At 38.9% G+C, this 18,217-nt stretch overlaps 1 pseudogene; it reads right to left on the bottom strand.

Moving 5' to 3' along the window:
* Nucleotides 1-4,697: 4,697 nt before the first annotated feature.
* On the bottom strand, nucleotides 4,698-4,898 carry LOC129835827 (small nucleolar RNA U3; annotated as a pseudogene).
* Nucleotides 4,899-18,217: the final 13,319 nt, after the last annotated feature.

The raw sequence follows: 18,217 nt of genomic DNA, 5'->3' as shown, positions 1-18,217 counted from the left end.
ATGTTGATATTACAGACTCGGACAGGGAGAGGTTGAACATGTCAGTGAAGACACTTTCCAGTTGGTAATCCATCTGGCCCTGCGGCCTTGTGAATGTTGACCTGTTTAAAGGTCTTACTCACATCGGCTGCGAAGAGCGCGATCACACAGTTGTCCGGAACAGCTGGTCCTCTCATGCATGTTTCAGTGTTATTTGCCTCGAAGCGAGCATGAAGTAGTTTAGCTTGTCTAGTAGGCTTGTGTCACTGGGCAGCTCTCGGCTGTGCTTCCCTTTGTAGTATGTAATGGTTTGCAAGCTCTGCCACATCCGATGAGTGTCGGAGCTGGTGTAGTACAATTTAATCTTAGTCCTGTATTGACACATTGCCTGTTTCGAATTTCTTGTAAGCTTCCGGGTTAGAGTCCCGCACCTTGAAAGTGGCAGCTCTACCCTTTAGCTCAGTGCGAATGTTGCCTGTAATCCATGGCTTCTGGTTGGGGTATGTACGTACAGTCACTGTGAGGACGACGTCCTCAATGCACTTATTGATAAAGCCAGTGACTGATGTGGTGTATTCCTCAATGTCATCGGAAGAATCCCAGAACATATTCCAGTCTGTGCTAGCAAAACAGTCCTGTAGCTTAGCATCTTCTTCATCTGACCACTTTTTTATTGATCGAGTCACTGGTGCTTCCTGCTTAACTTTTTGCTTGTAAGCAGGAATCAGGAATATAGAATTATGGTCAGATTTGCCAAACGGAGGGCGAGAGAGAGCTTTGTACACATTTTTTATTTTTTTATTTCACCTTTATTTAACCAGGTAGGCTAGTTGAGAACATTCTTCTCATTTACAACTGTGACCTGGCCAAGATAAAACAAAGCAGTGCGACACAAACAACAACACAGAGTTACACATGGAATAAACAAACATACAATCAATAATACAATAGAAAAAGTATATATACAGTGTGTGCAAATGAGGTAGGATAAGGGAGGTAAGGCAATAAATAGGCCATGGTGGCGAAGTAATTACAATATACCAATTGTACACTAGAGTGATTGATGTGCAAAAGATGAATGTGCAAGTAGAGAATACAGGGGTGCAAAGGAGCAAGATAAAAAAATACAGTATGGGGATGAGGTATTCATTCTCTATTGTGTCATGGTAATTTCCTGTATTACTAAATGAGGAGAGTTTACAAACCACACACGTCAGAGTTATATTTTAAACTCCATCTTTAATTATATGAGCTTCACCATAGCCCTTTGACTCTCAGATCAATTCAGTGTCTATAAATGAATTCTCTGAGAGTGCTTACAAAAGAATACTTAGTATCTTTTATAGCCAAGATACACCCCTCTCAACTCACATGACGAACCACAGATCTTAGAAACTTCGCAAAGGGCCTTTTACTTGAAAGAGTAGTATCCCATAGCCAGATAGCATTAGCTATAAATTATCGTTCAGTTTGGTCTCTTAGACGAGGTTCTACTTCTCGTTCTTGGTACTTCCTAGTACCAAAACATTACCTCATCCAATGGCATATATCAATTGTCAATTCTAGATACTTCCATCTCAAATACACCCCCTCCTGGACAAGCTCACGGAGGGGAGTGAGCTTCTAGGTCATATACTATGAAAGATAAGTGCAACATCAGAGGGGTAATACAATGGTTCCAGACACTGCCATACTCCTACCCCCAATGGGAAAAGGAGGGAATGACTGGAGTACAGACATAGTGGAGCCCTTCACATGGTTTCACAGATATATTCATTATGAAGACAATGTTCAAACCTGACTTCTCCCTTTCTGATATTCTGCATATTACCAGACATGTAAAAGACAAGCCTGACCTCTCCCCTCTCTGCCCTAGAGAAGAAAGGAAAATGCAACTGCCAACAGTATAGTCCAAAAGAAGACATTCTAATGACAAGTATAAAGTAAATAAAACATCTTATTTATCTATGTTACCTAACTAATTCTGATTCAGCTACGACAATTGTCATAGATTTGGTGGGCACTGTCATCTGTGATCTTTGTGATATGACTTTCTTTAAGCACGTACTGATGAAACTGTCATTTAATATTTTTTTCTTAAAGTCTACAAACGCTCTACATTTATTCACTCTGTGATAGGGTTGGATCCTATATGCTACTGTTATTATTGTCCTGTAAATGGTTCAGTGCCTATAATTTAGGCTGTGTGTAGGCTGGGCATAAAGGAAATTACCTCTACTAATAAATTACTACTAGATTATAGTGATAAGGAAAACAGCATACAAATTTGGCTTGTGTATTCATTTGCCTATGCCTATAACTAAGCATAATTCCATGATTTTTACATAAAAAAGAGAATACTTCAAAATGAGAAGATCCTGCCATGGAAAAGACGACTGGGCGGACATAAAGTGGAAAGGAGGGGAAATAACTCACACTATGCAGCAGGACACCTTCAGCTGTGGGGTCTTTTTAATGCAGGTTTGATAGTTATATTTTCAATAATGAATGGTTAGCTGTTATGTGACAATTAGGTCAAAAACTCAATTTAATTGTTTGGTGTAGATGGCCTGTAACGGCTGTCTACCTCCTCCTCCTCGGATGAGGAGAAGGAGTAAGGGTCGGACCAAAACGCAGCGTTGTATGAAGACATAAATGAATTTATTAAACAAGATGAACACTGACACGAAATACACTTGAATAACTACAAAACAACAAAACGACGTAGACAGACTTGAACATGGAACTTACATAATAACACGAAGAACGCACGAACAGGAACAGACTACATACACGAACGACAACGAAACAGTCCCGTGTGGTGCGACATACACAGACACGGAAGACATTCACCCACAAACAAACAGTGAGAACAGCGTACCTTAATATGGTTCTCAATCAGAGGAAACGTCAAACACCTGCCTCTAATTGAGAACCATATCAGGCAACACATTAAACCCAACATAGAAACACAACACTTGGAATGCCCACCCCAACTCACGCCCTGACCAACTAAACGCATACAAAAACAATGGAAAACAGGTCAGGAACGTGACATGGCCAAGGAAGTTGCACAGAACTTCCCCAACATCCCCTCCCAAATTGATATGGATTTTTCAAAAACACATGGAGCAACTGCGGAAAGAAATGGCTGAGGATATACTAAAAATGTCTGGTATGTAATTACATTTAATTCAAAGTAAATGTAAATTCTTTCGTTTTATGTAGTTGTGTGGGACAGCCATATGTTCAGTTCATGCCTATGATTTCAGAGTTCAACAAAACCAACAACTGCTTCATGTGTGCCACTGATAAAGAACCTGGATGTGGCCCAAAGACTGACTGGGTTAGTAACTTTATTTAACATATTTATAATCTTTTGACAACAGTGACGACATATAAGACAATTTATGATATAACACAATGATGGCTAATTCGTCATTCGTCATACTGCATTGATATTTGATATTATTTATAACGTGTTAAGCTTTGTTTTGATTGAATGTTTTGCATGCCAACGGTGGTTCCATGTGCTGTGCCTAGGAATGAAGACAAAAGAGTTCAACAGAGTAAAGAACACAAACTGTAAGTACAGTCTTTGTTGTTGAAAATGTATGCTATACCCCATCCACACTGAATATGCTCTGAAATGTACATCAACCAGGGATAAAGAGAAAGTTAACACTGTGAAATGTTTCATAATTAATTTAAGTTAACTGTCTGTTGACATGTTGGAAAAGATTAAAGGTCTACAATGTCTGTTTAATTCGTCAATATTACATTTTTATTCATTGATTTACTGGCCAACATTACTGTGGTTACATGTTCAGTATATGTATTGACCAGCAAACCCACTGCAGCCTTCCTCACTAGCTCACTCTCCATCCCTGCTTTGGACAATTAATAGCATGACTCTCGTACTTTGCCCTTTTCCTTTATGGTTGGTATTAACGACGAAAGGAGATATTATCTGTCTCTCTCCTATTGTGAACAGTGAAAAACAGTGAAAATAAGTACTTAAAACTACCAATTATTGTAGATAAATATTAAAGAAAAGGGTAAACACAACATTGGACTGAACCCCCTAATTGTCAAACTAATATTAATGTACAACAATATAGAAGATACATGACTAGAGGTTATGCAATATGGGTGTATATACACTGCACGCTTCTTAGGTGTGTAATTGACATGACCTGGGAGCTATTGCAAATTTGAAACTATGAAAAATGTACGTTACACCACGTGATTTTACAGTACACAAACAAGAGTGAGCAATATAGAAGGGTAGTCAGTGGACATTAGGTCACATGACCAAGGAGCTATTGAAATTATACATTTGTAAAAATTCATGTAAAACCATGTGAGATGAAAATGGACAAACTAAAGGGTGTGCAATGTGTAGGCCCACTGAGTGGACATTCTGAGCCTTGTTTGAAGTCAGTAGGTCACATGACCAAGGAGCTATTGAAATTTGAATGTTTAAAACGTTTGTACATTGTTTACGCTCCCTAACTAATTCAATTTGGAATACAAAATGTTGCTCACATTTCCACATGTTTATTAGCTTTGGAAATCGAATTAATGTCCAAATCGTGAAAATAAGACCACTGCAATGTTTTGCGCATTTTTTCCAACATCATGACACTTATTTGTAGTCTGTGGCTCAAGTGGTTTGAAAGCTATTGAGGTTTGAAAGCGCGAATATCCGTCGAATCTCCAACTTTAAACTGTCTTTACTTCGGTTATTGAACGGTCATCAAATGCAGTGATCAGAGGAATTAACTCTTCAACCTCTGCCCGCTTCGCGCACAGAAGAGAGTATCAAATCTCGTCATCGTGGATTGCGAGACCAATCACTTTAGAAACACAATTTCCAAGAACAAAACTATTGAAATATTCCCTAAGAATATAGTATTGCTGTAAAAAACCATTCGCACCAGCTCTTGTACCACGAGCATACTCTTTTCAATCATGGTGACAACACCAAATCTGAGCAGTACACATAGAGTAAGACACTGACAAAACGCTTTTGTTATTTTTCCTCTGAAAAAACATCAAAATTACTCACTACATTAATGATAAAAGTAAACATTTTCAAATACCCACAACGCTATCTGGTAACACGCGCAATACTTTCAATGGTTACTGAGCACGGTTGACAATGCTGGTGGTCAGCATGGTAGTTAGGTCCTTGTGTGCGTGAAGCAAAATGTGCCTCGGATGGCTCAGTCATAAGATGGCGGCATACTTCAAAATGAATATCCTTATCCAGAGTACTTTTTCATAAAGAGATGGGGAAATTACATTTGAAGTTTGTAAGCGAAAAGCATGAGCTCACACTGAGGTATAGTTGCCGAGTTAAAATAAGAAAGCTGAAACGGGTGTACGTATTGTAATGAAACAGACAGCAGGTCTCGAACCCTCGATCTTCTAGCCCGAAGTCCGGCGCGCTATCGACTGTACCGCAAAATCATGCTCGTGCGGAAGAGTCGATTTCTGCGCTTATAAACCCAGAGTGGTTACACTATATTAAACGTGTCCGGCTAGAATTTTCTTCTTTGTTTGTTTGTGCATGCCGCCAGGTACTTTGCGGGAGTGTGTGGGCGATCACGTTACCACAGAGTTTCTAAACCCAGAGGCGCAACATCGCAAGACTTCTGGTAAATGCTTGCGAACTGACCAAACTGAAATGGCCGGGGTTTAGAGTTTGAGAAGTCAATGAGAGAAGTGAAAAATTCTTCCTTAGTTGTTATTTTTTTTCGAAATCTAAAGTCACAACTTAGATTGGAGCCAATGTCATAAGTAGTTGAACACATTTTTACTCCAATCTCGGGGAAAGTGAGAAACTGATACGTTTTAATTTTTGTCAAGTACTATTTTATATCGAAATTTGACGCATGATTTGACGCCTGCACATGCGCAGTTCAGCGCGAGACTAACGTTATCCCCGAGATTAGCTAGTCAGCAATGGCGAAAAATAATACTCTCCGTCAACATCTCAATTTCTCTCAGAGATATCAACAACATTTTCCTAGACTTTATATGGAAAAATAAACAACACAAACTTAAGAAGTATGTAATATCAAACTAAAGACTGACGGTGGGTTTGAAGTACTAGATTTAAATGATATCAACAATACCATTAAAGGAAATTGGATAACAAGATGTACGCTTAAGCTCTGAATCTATATGGTACTTAATTTCCTGTCACATTTCCATGAAATTGTGTTGTCTTCAATTTTTGTGGAAGTGCAACTTTTCTCCAGAAAAATTACCAATCAAACGGTCCAAATTTAATGAACAGCCCTTTTAGCCTGGAAACTATGTAATGTCCACAACTTCTCCCTACACAAAGCCCTTCTGTGGAACAACAAATACATTTATGTTGAAAACAAGTCTTTGTTGTTCTCTAAGTGGTATGAAAGAAATATTATATTTGTGCTTGATTTATTTGATAAAGAAGGGACAATACTATCTTATAGAAAGTTCTTAAAAACATAGAACTTCACAATGCATTAGAAAGAATGTAATACTAAGCATGCAAAGCAATACCTTCAGGATTTACTCAATTAATAAAATCTCATTTGTGTTTGGAGAACATGTCAAGATAGATGCACAACTTATGTTAGAAGGTTGCTCCCTGCTGGATAAGAAATGTAATAATACACTCTTAAGATACATTTTTAACTCCAAGAACAAGATCTCTCCTAGAGGGAAATTATTCTTGGAATGCATATATACCGAAATTGAATGGAACAAAGCTTGGTTTCTCCTTCACAAATTTGGTATATCAAATAAAATAAAATAAATGAACTTTAACTTTAACTTGCACAAAATATACTCTTGCAATAACTTGTTGTCTTGGATGACATGCCTTTTCTGTGATAAAGAAGGGAAATTCTTCTTATTACTAATTTTTTATGTGTGACTCTGTGAAGTTATTTTGGAGCGAGTTAAGTAATTACATTTCTTATTTAATTAATAAGACCCTTGTATTTACAGTGAAAGATGTAATATGTTATTATTCAAATGAAAACAAAACGACTGAATTAGTTGTCCATTTCTTCATTCTCTCTGGTAAATGTTATATACACCAAAACAAATAATTGAAATCTGTCCCCAACATTTTGTGATATTTTAGATAGTTCCTGTCAAAATTGTCAGACTGCAACAAAACGTCACAAAATTAGCTATATACACTGCTAAAAAAAATAAAGGGAACACTTAAACAACACAATGTAACTCCAAGTCAATCACACTTCTGTGAAATCAAACTGTCCACTTAGGAAGCAACACTGATTGACAATAAATTTCACATGCTGTTGTGCAAATGGAATAGACAAAAGGTGGAAATTATAGGCAATTAGCAAGACACCCCCAATAAAGGAATGGTTCTGCAGGTGGTGACCACAGACCACTTCTCAGTTCCTATGCTTCCTGGCTGATGTTTTGGTCACTTTTGAATGCTGGCGGTGCTTTCACTCTAGTGGTAGCATGAGACGGAGTCTACAACCCACACAAGTGGCTCAGGTAGTGCAGTTCATCCGGGATGGCACATCAATGCGAGCTGTGGCAAAAAGGTTTGCTGTGTCTGTCAGCGTAGTGTCCAGAGCATGGAGGCGCTACCAGGAGACAGGCCAGTACATCAGGAGACGTGGAGGAGGCCGTAGGAGGGCAACAATACCCCAATACCCATGCCCTACACACAATACCCCATAATGTCAAAGTGGAATTATGTTTTTAGAAATGTTTACAAATTAATTTCAAAGGAAAATCTGAAATGTCTTGAGTCAATTCATCCCCTTTGATAAGCAACTATGCAACAACTAAGTTGCATGGATAGTGTATAACATTATTTTTGAATGACTTTTTTTTTTTTTTTTTAATGACTACCTCATCTCTGTACCCCACACATACAATTATCTGTAAGGTCCCTCAGTCGAGCAGTGAGTTCCAAACACAGATTCAACCACAAACAACAGGGAAGTTTTCCAATGCCTCGCAAAGAAGGGCATCTGTTGGTAGATGGGTAAAAATATAAAGAGCACATATTGAATATCCCTTTGAGCATGGTGAAGTTATTAATTACACTTTGGATGGTATATCAATACACCCAGTCACTACAAAGATACAGTTGAAGTCGAAAGTTTACATACACTTAGGTTGGTGTCATTAAAACTTGGTTTTCAACCATTCCACAAATTTCTTGTTAACAAACTATAGTTTAGGCAAGTTGGTTAGGACATCTACTTTGTGCATGACACAAGTAATTTTTCCAACAATTATTTACAGACAGATTATTTCACGTATAATATTTCACGTATAATTTACTGTATCACAATTCCAGTGGGTCAGAAGTTTACATACACTAAGTTGACTGTGCCTTTAAACAGCTTGGAAAATTCCAGAAAATTATGTCATGGCTTTAGAAGCTACTGATAGGCTAATTGACATAATTTGAATCAATTGGAGGTGTACCTGTGGATGTATTTCAAGGCCTACCTTCAAACTCAGTGCCTCTTTGCTTGACATCATGGGAAAATCAAAAGAAATCAGCCAAGACCTCAGAAAAACAATTGTAGACCTCCACAATCTGGTTCATCCTTGGGAGCAATTTCCAAACGCCTGAAGGTACCACGTTCATCTGTACAATTAATAGTACGCAAGTATGAACACCATGGGACCACGCAGCCGTCATACGCAGTCTGTCTTCTAGAGATGAACGTACTTTGGTGCGAAAAGTGCATATTAGTCCCAGAACAACATCAAAGGACCTTGTGAAGATGCTGGAGGAAACCGGTACAAAAGTATCTATATCCACAGTAAAACAAGTCCTATATCAACTTAACCTGAAAGGCCGCTCAGCAACTGCTCCGAAACCGCCAGAAAAAAGCCAGACTACTGTTTACAACTGCACATGGGGACAAAGATCGTACTTTTTGGAGAAATGTCCTCTGGTCTGATGAAACAAAAATAGAACTGTTTGGCCATAATGACCATCGTTATGTTTGGAGGATGGTCAAGGAGGAACTACAAACCTGACTCAGTTACACCAGCTCTGTCAGGAGGAATTCACCCAACTGTGGGTGTGGGAAGCTTGTGGAAGGCTACCCGAAACGTTTGACCCAAGTTAAACAATTTAAAAGCAATGCTAGCAAATACTAATTGAGTGTATGTAAACTTCTGACCCACTGGGAACGTGATGAAGAAGTATAAGCTGAAATAAATCATTCTCTCTACTATTTTTCTGACATTTCATATTCTTAAAATAAAGTGGTGATCCTAACTGACCTAAGACTATAATTTATACTAGGATTAAATGTCAGGAATTTGGAAAAACTGAGTTTAAATGTATTAAACGTGTATGTAAACTTTCGACTTTAACTGTACATGTGTCCTTCCTAATTCAGTTGCCGGAGAGGAAGGAAACCACTTAGGGATTTCACCATGAGGATAATGGTGACTATAAAACAGTTACAAAGTTTATTGTCTGTGATAGGAGAAAACTGTCAGTTAGGTTAGTATTGTGCAGTAATTACAATGTTGTTGATCCATCTCCAGAGTGAAAAGAAGGAAGCTTGTACAGAATACAAATATTCCAAAACATACATCCTGTTTGCAACAAGGCAATAAAGTAATACTGCAAAAAAATGTGACAAAGTAATTCAACTTTTGTCCTGAATACAAAGTGCTATGTTTGGAGCAAATCCAATACAACACATTACTGAGTGCCACTCTCCATATTTTCAAGCATAGTGGTGACTGCATCATGTTATGGGTATGCTTGTAATCATTAAAGACCGGGGAGTTCTTCGGGATAGAAAATAAAAGTAATGGAGCTAAGCACAGGCAAAATCCTAGAGGGATCCCTAGTTCAGTCTGCTTTCCACCAGACACTGGGAGATGAATTCACCTTTCAGCAGGACAATAACCTAAACACAAGGCCAAATCTACACTGGAGTTGCTTACCAAGATGACAGTGAATGTTCATGAGTGGCCGAGTTACAATGTTGACTTAAATCTACTTGCAAATATATGACAAGATCTGAAAATGGTTGTCTAGCAATGATCAACAACCAATTTGTGAGAGCTTGAAGAATAAAAAAAAATAATAATGGCCAAATGTTGCACAATCCAGGTGTGGAAAGCTCTTAGAGACTTACACTGAAAGAATCACAGCTGTAATCACTGCCAAAGCTAATTCTACAAAGTATTTACTCAGGGGTGTAAAAACTTATGTAAATGATATATTTCTGTATTTTATTTGCAATACATTTGCAAATATTTGTAAAAAAAGTTGTGTAGTTCCAATAATTAGCTACACTGTTACATGGCAAAAACAAATTCATTAACTATACTGAAAACACTATAGGGCTGTCCCGACCCCCCAAAAATATTGTTGACCCCAAAAATATGTTGGTGACTGTTCTTTCGACCAATTGGTCGAAATGTTAAGACTTGTATTTTTCATATATAGACACATTCTATGTGTTCTAATCAAACTATTTGCATTAAGCTTGTCTGATGCTTTAAGCGCACTGTTTGATGAAATAATTAAGACACATAAATGATTAGAGTGTCCGACCACAATGGATTTGATTGTGCCATGCCGGGCTCAGCAAGTGACTGTGTGACTAGCACCCATTGTCTCGGTCTCCTCCTTGCTGCAGCAACCAACCGTGTTGCTGAAGCTGCAACATAATTACAGCCATTTCTGACTGAAAAGTTATTTTACCAAAATCCCTAATTTGTTTAGGAAAAACATTCCCTATTCCCTCAACTCTTTTTCTGGCATAATATATGCATTGCATGCACGTCACCAATAGGGCCTGACCTCTAGCATATCATAATCACATTAATAAATTGGTTATAACAAACTCCGAACACCGTAACACATGTGACAGCAAAACGGATGCAGAGGACGTGACAAATAAAATCTAAACGTGTGAATGTAATACATTTGACTAGTTGTAGGAAACACTGGAGATCAAGAAACAGAGGGTAACGAGCTAAACAGGCGCTGTTATATTACAATATCATTTGTCTGACCGTTTAGACACAATACTAAATAAATGATATGGCTACCTGTTGTAATTTTTTTTTTTTTTGTAAAACCTTTATTACAGCAAAAACTAAAACATGATGACACGGACGAATGAATGATTGATTGATACAGTAGCCTATAAAAGTTTTGAAATAAAGGCCTAAGTAAGTTACGGTATTAAGACTCAACAGGATGTGCTCTTAGACCTACATCTCGTTGGTGGCTTTACAAGGCTGCCATACTAAGCCTACTAATGATAATGACATTACTTCTCATTATAATGATGATGATAATAATAATAATAACAATAAGAAGGAGATCAAGAAAATGGAGGGTTATTATTATTATTGTTATTATGAATATTATTTTTTGGACTATTTGTAAAAGTGTAAACAACAATAAATATATCATAAGTAATACCAGAGAGGCTGTTCTAACGAAAATAAATGTGTAAAGCCTTTATTGCAGTATAACAAAGATTAAAAACAGCCACATTTGGGAAATTATTTATCTAACATGTGGTTGTGTGAGGCTTCGAGCTCACGGAATCAGTAGGCTATTAAACAAACACTCAAACAGGCAACAGATTATTTGTATTTGTATTATTTCTGTAAATATATACAATCAATCCAATAACCTCCGTTCTAAAGAGGGTTTCTGAACCAGTAGGATTGGGAAGGACAGTTGTTGGTATCGTACTTAATGGGAACATTGCACAAATCGTTCACAAGGTGGCAGAAGTGTCCATTTTTGTTTACCTGCTGGACAGGCAGAGGACCTCATGCAGAAATACAGAGCTTGCATCCCAAATGTCACCTTGTTCCCTATATAGTGCACTACTTTTGACCAAACAAACTGTATTGGGAATAGGGTGCCAATGGGGATGCACCCAGAGAGATAACTCAAACAAACCTCTGGGATTTAGGGGTGGCAGGTAGCCTAGTGGTTAGAGCATTGGGCCAGTAACTGAAAGGTTGCTGGATTGAATCCCTGAGCTGACAAGGTGAAAATCTATTGTTCTGCACCCGAACAAGGCAGTTAACCCACTGTTCCTAGGCTGCCATTGTAAATAAGTAAATTTGTGTGATCTTACGTAAGTAGTACAGTAGGTCCCATGCTTGAGGTATAGGAGTTAGTTTCCAATAACCACAGGTCTAGGATCAAATTATACCCCTAAGAGACAATTGAGACATGGCTTGTGTATGTGTGCCATTCAGAGGGTAAATAGGCAAGACAAAATATTTAAATACCTTTGAACGGGGTATGGTTGTAGGTGCCAGGTGCACCGGTTTGAGTGTTTCAAGAACTTTCAAGAACTGTTTCATTCACACTCAACAGTTTTCTGTGTGTATCAAGATTGGTCCCTACCCAAAAGACACTCAGACAACTTGACACAACTGTGGGAAATATTGGAGTCAACATGGGCTAGCATTCCTGCAGAACACTTTTGACACCTTGTAGTGTCCATGCCCCAATGAACTGAGGCTGTTCTGAGGGCAAAAGGGGGTGTTCCTAATGTTTTGTACTCTCAGTGTATTTCTGTTCCTGTATCAGTGGTTAACATGCAGGGCCTTCTTCTGTAAGCATGTGGTGTTACTTAAATAGCCACTATGACCTATTTAGTGGAAGTTTTGGTTCAATAAATAAATGAAGAGGGTTTGCCGGATGAACGCAGTTTTATGTTTATTTTGTTATCCCAGTCAATCTTGTTTTGTTTACTTGTTGTTAACCTTGTGAAATACTTGAAGCAATACACTTGTGAGTATCTAAGATTCCTTCAAGTCTCTTAGTGCTTTTATATACGAGCCTTGACATTGGAAAGTGTCTAATGTTTAAAAAAAATATATATTTAAAAAAATTATATCATGTATTTATGCAGCTAGATTGCACATGAACTTATCATCCTGTAGTCTAGTTGCATGAGTGGAGTCTTCGTTCCTGTTACTAGTCAGTCATTTAAAAATGTATTATTATTACTTCCTTTCAGCATTAATCAAACCTGTATAGTCTGAAGAGACTGGTAAGATAAACCTATAACTCAGGTTTACCCAACTGGCGGCCCACGGGTGAGCCCCCCAAAAATATACAGTGCCTTCAGAAAGTTTATGTTTTCTAAATGTTTGTTGTGTTACTGCCTGAATTTAAAATGGAATAAATTGAGATAGTTGGTCACTGGCCTACACACAAAGTTGAATTATGTTTTTTGACATTTTTACAAATGAATAAAAAATAAAATTTGAAATGTCAATAAGTATTCAACCCCTTTATTATGACAAGCTTACATAAGTTCAAGAGTTAAATTGTCCTTAACAAGTCACATAATAAGTTGCATGGACTCACTCTGTGTGCATTAAAAGTGATTAACATGATTTTTGAATGACTACCTTATCTCTGTACCCCAAACATACAATTATCTGTAAGGTCTCTCAGTTGAGCAGTGAATTTCAAACACAGATTCAACCACAGATTCAACCATAAAGACGAAGTAGGTTTTCAATGCCTTGGAAAGAAGTGCACCTATTGGTACATAGGTAAAAAAACAAACAGACATTGAATATCCCTTTGAGCATGGTGATGTTATTAATTACACTTTGGATGGGGTATCAATACACCCAGTCAATACAAAAATACAGGCGGAGAGGAAGGAACCCACTCAAGGATTTCACCATGAGGTCAATGGTGACTTTAAAACAGTTACAGAGTTTAATTGCTGTAGTAGGAGAACACTGAGGATGGTTCAACAACATAGTTACACAATACTAACCTAATTGACAGTGAAAAGAAGGAAGCCTGTCCAAACATGCATTCTGTTTGCAACAAGGCACTAAAGTAATACTGCAAAAATGTGGCAAATCAACTTTTTGTCCTGAATACAAAGTGTTATGTTTGGGGCAAATCCAGTACAACATATTACTGAGTACAACTCTCCATATTTTCAAAAAAACTGGTGGCTGCAACATGTCATGGGTATGCTTGTAATCGTTAAGGACTGGAGAGTTTTTCAGGATAAAAAATAAATGGAATGGAGCTAAGCACAGGCAAAATCCTAGAGGGAAACCTGGTTCAGTCTGCTTTCTACCAGTAACCTAAAACACAAGGCCAAATCTACACTGGAGTTGCATACCAAGATGACAGTGAATACTCCTCAGTAGTCAATTTACAGTTTTGACTTAATCTACTTGAAAATCTATGGCAAGACCTGAAAATGGTTGTCCAGCAATAATCAACAACCAATGTTACAGAGCTTGAAGAATTTTGAAAAGAATAATGGGCAAATGTTGCTCAAATGTTTAATCCATTTTGATTTTAGACTGTAACACAACAAAATGTGGAATAGGTAAAGTGGTATGAATACTTTCTGAAGGCACTGTATATATCCTTTTTATATATATAATTTTCATTGGTGGACATAAAAGACTGTAAAAACACCAGGAAATCAGCTGTTATTTTAAAGTTATTTTAATTTTGGAAATCTGCTCCCAAGTATTCCCACACATAATAGAGTCACGTGATCGTATACAAATGTAAGAAAGGTTTGAAATGATTGCTTTAGTCAGATATTATAAGTTTGGGCTTCTCGCAGTCAATTTGCAGTCTATAAATTACTAGTAATTATGTTCCTGCCCTCTGACCATCCGCTCAAGAAAAAAACGTCCTGCGGCTGAATCTAGTTGATGATCCCTCCTATAACTTATAACCATTTTCCTGTACGAAGTGGCTGCGCGACCCGTGTTCCTCCCTCCCCCAGGAAACCTTACATTCTGTGTATGTGTTACTTACCGCAAAAACAAGCACTCCCTCTGCTGCTCCCTTTCCCTCCTCACTTACCTCTGATTTGCATGAACATTCCAAAGAAATAGGACCATTTCATCGACATGTTGTACAAACTTCTTGGTCTGTTGTAACTATCAGAATATTCAAATCAAATCATATTTTATTTGTCACAAAAACATATTTAACAGATGTTATTGCAGGTGTAGTGAAATGCTTGTGTTCCTCGCTCCAACAGTGCAGTAGTATCTAACAATTCACAACAATAAACATAGATCTAAATGTAAAAAAATGGAATTAAGAAATATCTAAATATTAGGATGAGCATTGTCAGTGGCATTGACCAAAATACAGTAGAATAGAGTATATACACATATGAAATTAGTAACACAGTATGTAAACATTATTAAAGTGACTAGTGTTACATTGTTAAAGTGACCAGTGATTCCATGTCTATGTACATAGGACAACAGCCTCTAAGGTGCATGGTTGAGTAATCGGGTGGTAGCCGGCTAGTGATGGCTATTTAACAGTCTGATTGCCCTTGATTTAAGCTGTTTTTCAGACTCTCGGTTCCAGCTTTGATATACCTGTACTGAACTCGCCTTTTGGATGATAGCAGGGAGAAAAGGCCGTGGCACGGGTGGTTGATGTCCATGATGATCTTTTTGGCCTTCCTGTGACATCGGGTACGGTAGGTCCTGGAGGGCAGGCAGTGTGACCCCGGTGATGAGTTGGGCAGACAGCACCACCCTCTGAAGAGCGCTGCGGTTGCGGGCGGTGCAGTTGCCGTACAAGGCGGTGATAAAGCCCGAAAGGATGACCTCAATTGTGCATCTTTAAAAGTTTATGAGGGTCTTAGGGGCCAAGTCAAATTTCTTCAGCCTCCTGAGGTTGAAGAGGCGCTGTTGCGCCTTCTTCACCACATTGTCTTTGTGGGTGGACCATTTCAGATTGTCAGTGATGTGCACACCAAGGAACTTCACCTTCTCCACTGCGGTCCAGTCGATGTGGATAGGGGCGTGCTACCTCTGCTGTCTCCTGAAGTCCACGATTAGCTCCTTAATTTTCTGGCACCACTCTGCCAGGGCCCTCACCTTCTCCCTGTAGGCTGTCTTGTCATTGTTGGTTATCAGGCCTACTACTATTGGATAGTACTTAACTGTAACCAGTGGTAATACCTGGTTAATAATAACATTACTGGTTAACACTGTAGTTATAACCAGAAAATAATCTTTTTGCATAACATTTTGGATGTTCATACTGTTTTCACTCTAAAAGTGAACCTCACTGCTGAGATTCTTTATCACACATTCATTGGAGGAAAATTACCAAAAATATGACTCCGGGATCACTCCAATGTAAAATCATTGAATGTTTTTACCGTTCACTTCTTGTAAAATGTTAGGTGCACGTTTTTCCAAGTCAAAATTATACAAGTTCTGTCTTGGATTTCGCTCCCAGAACACAGTTCCCACATGTACTCCCCATTTCCACCCCATTTCCACCACTGCACAGAGTTGTCAAAATCCTGGAAGTATGTCAGTTCTTAAGAAATTACACAACCCCCTTTCCAGTTTCCCACTAGTCTCATGTTACACATCAACTGTTAAAGACAATGAACTGCCTTTAATAAAAATGGTATTCTTCAGAATTTGAAAGCCTCACTTGGAAGTCACGGCAATGACCAAGTCAATAAATACTGATCTGGCTCCTACTATTATTTGACTCTTTCTTGAAAGATAAAGGAAAAATATTGACATTTGAGTCATTGCAACCTGCAAGTTCCACTGGATGTAATAAAGTGGAAAGATGGGTCAAAATCCAAGTGCATAAATTTCATTGATACATATTCTGAGACAAACAAGAGATAGTCTATAATGTGTCACGCTTTATGGTGCTCTATCACCATCGCTTTATCAGCATCATTGTGTTGATATGAGCAGGAGGCGGACTGTTTGTTTCATAAGCAGTATACAGTGAGTAGGTGGGTCTAAACTTTTGACACACCTACTCATTCAAGGGTTTTTATTTATTTTTTACTATTTTCTACATTGTAGAATAATAGTGAAGACATCAAAACTATGAAATAACATATATGGAATCATGTAGTTACCCAAGAAGTGTTAAACAAATCAAAATATATTTTATATTTGAGATTCTTCAAATAGCCACCCTTTGCCTTGATGACAGCTTTGCACACTCTTGGTATTCTCTCAAGCAGCTTCATGAGGAATGCTTTTCCAACAGTCTTGAAGGAGTTCCCATATATGCAGAGCACTTGTTGGATGAGACACACCTACCCCTGCGCCCAGGCCAGAGTAATCGAATCCCCTCATTGAATTGAATGGTTGTATCCATTCAAGACAATGATGGCATAATGGGTGGACTTCCGGCCATTGTGAGTGCACCCATAGGAGTAAAGTAGTAAGTAAAAGCTGGAAGTGTACCCATCAATCTGTGCTGTGATTTTATGCACTGACCTTTTATCTGTCGACAGGACCCTGGACAGGACTGACTGGTATGGATGAGCCTCTGGGGCGAGACTGAACAGAGACAAGACAGAAGCCCAATTTTTCGGGCCATGGGCAGACCCATACTTGACCAGACTACTACTGACAGTTAAAATGACCGACATAAGGGTACTGGGGGTAAAGTTTGACAGGGAGGGAGGAGGAAGCGGCAACTGGAGTGGGATCCTGGGGACTGTACGACAGAGACTGGGTTTTTGGGGACTTTGACAGCTGACTTGTGAGGGCAATGTTTTAATCATTAAAGCTGTGATTTTACCGGTGCTGTTATTAATCAGTTCTGTTTTTATCCCCCCACGAACAACTCTTTTAGCTCTGGAACGGATGCTGTTTTACTTCCTGTGGGGAAGCAAGTGGGAGAGGCTGAAGAGGGAGGTTGTCAAGAGACCCAGGTCCAAGGGGGAGAAAGGCTTGCCTGACCTCTACTTGTTCCTGGGCAGCTGCTACACAGCGTTACATCTCACTCTTGTCATCTCCCCGGTTAACAACAAGACCCAGTCCCTCACACAGTTCTGGCTGGGATCTTACCTCAGGACCCTGAGGCTGATCCCGGTCGACCTGCGAGCCCCAGTCTCTTTCCTGCTCCCCACACACTACGTCCAGCTCCAAAAGTTTTTAATACATTTTAAACTTGAAAAAGAGGCAGTCACGGTTTTAACTAAACATTGCTCTCTTCTCTCTCTTGTGCAGGAGTAGGAACCAGTGTGTTCAGTGCGCGGGCTTGCTACAGGCGAGCCCACAACGGTTTGGCGCAACATGGCCTATCCTGCTCTGCTGAACCGACACCGGGACCTGTCCTGGATGGTCGCCAATGAGATCCTCCCGGTCAGGGCCAGTATGCACTCCCGAGGCATGGCGAGGACATCCGCGTGACCCCGACCACGCTGCG

Source organism: Salvelinus fontinalis, chromosome 36 (assembly GCF_029448725.1).
Source record: "Salvelinus fontinalis isolate EN_2023a chromosome 36, ASM2944872v1, whole genome shotgun sequence".
Lineage (NCBI taxonomy): Eukaryota > Metazoa > Chordata > Actinopteri > Salmoniformes > Salmonidae > Salvelinus > Salvelinus fontinalis.
The sequence above is the reverse complement of the archived record's forward strand: the minus strand, read 5'-3'. Positions and strand labels throughout refer to the sequence as shown.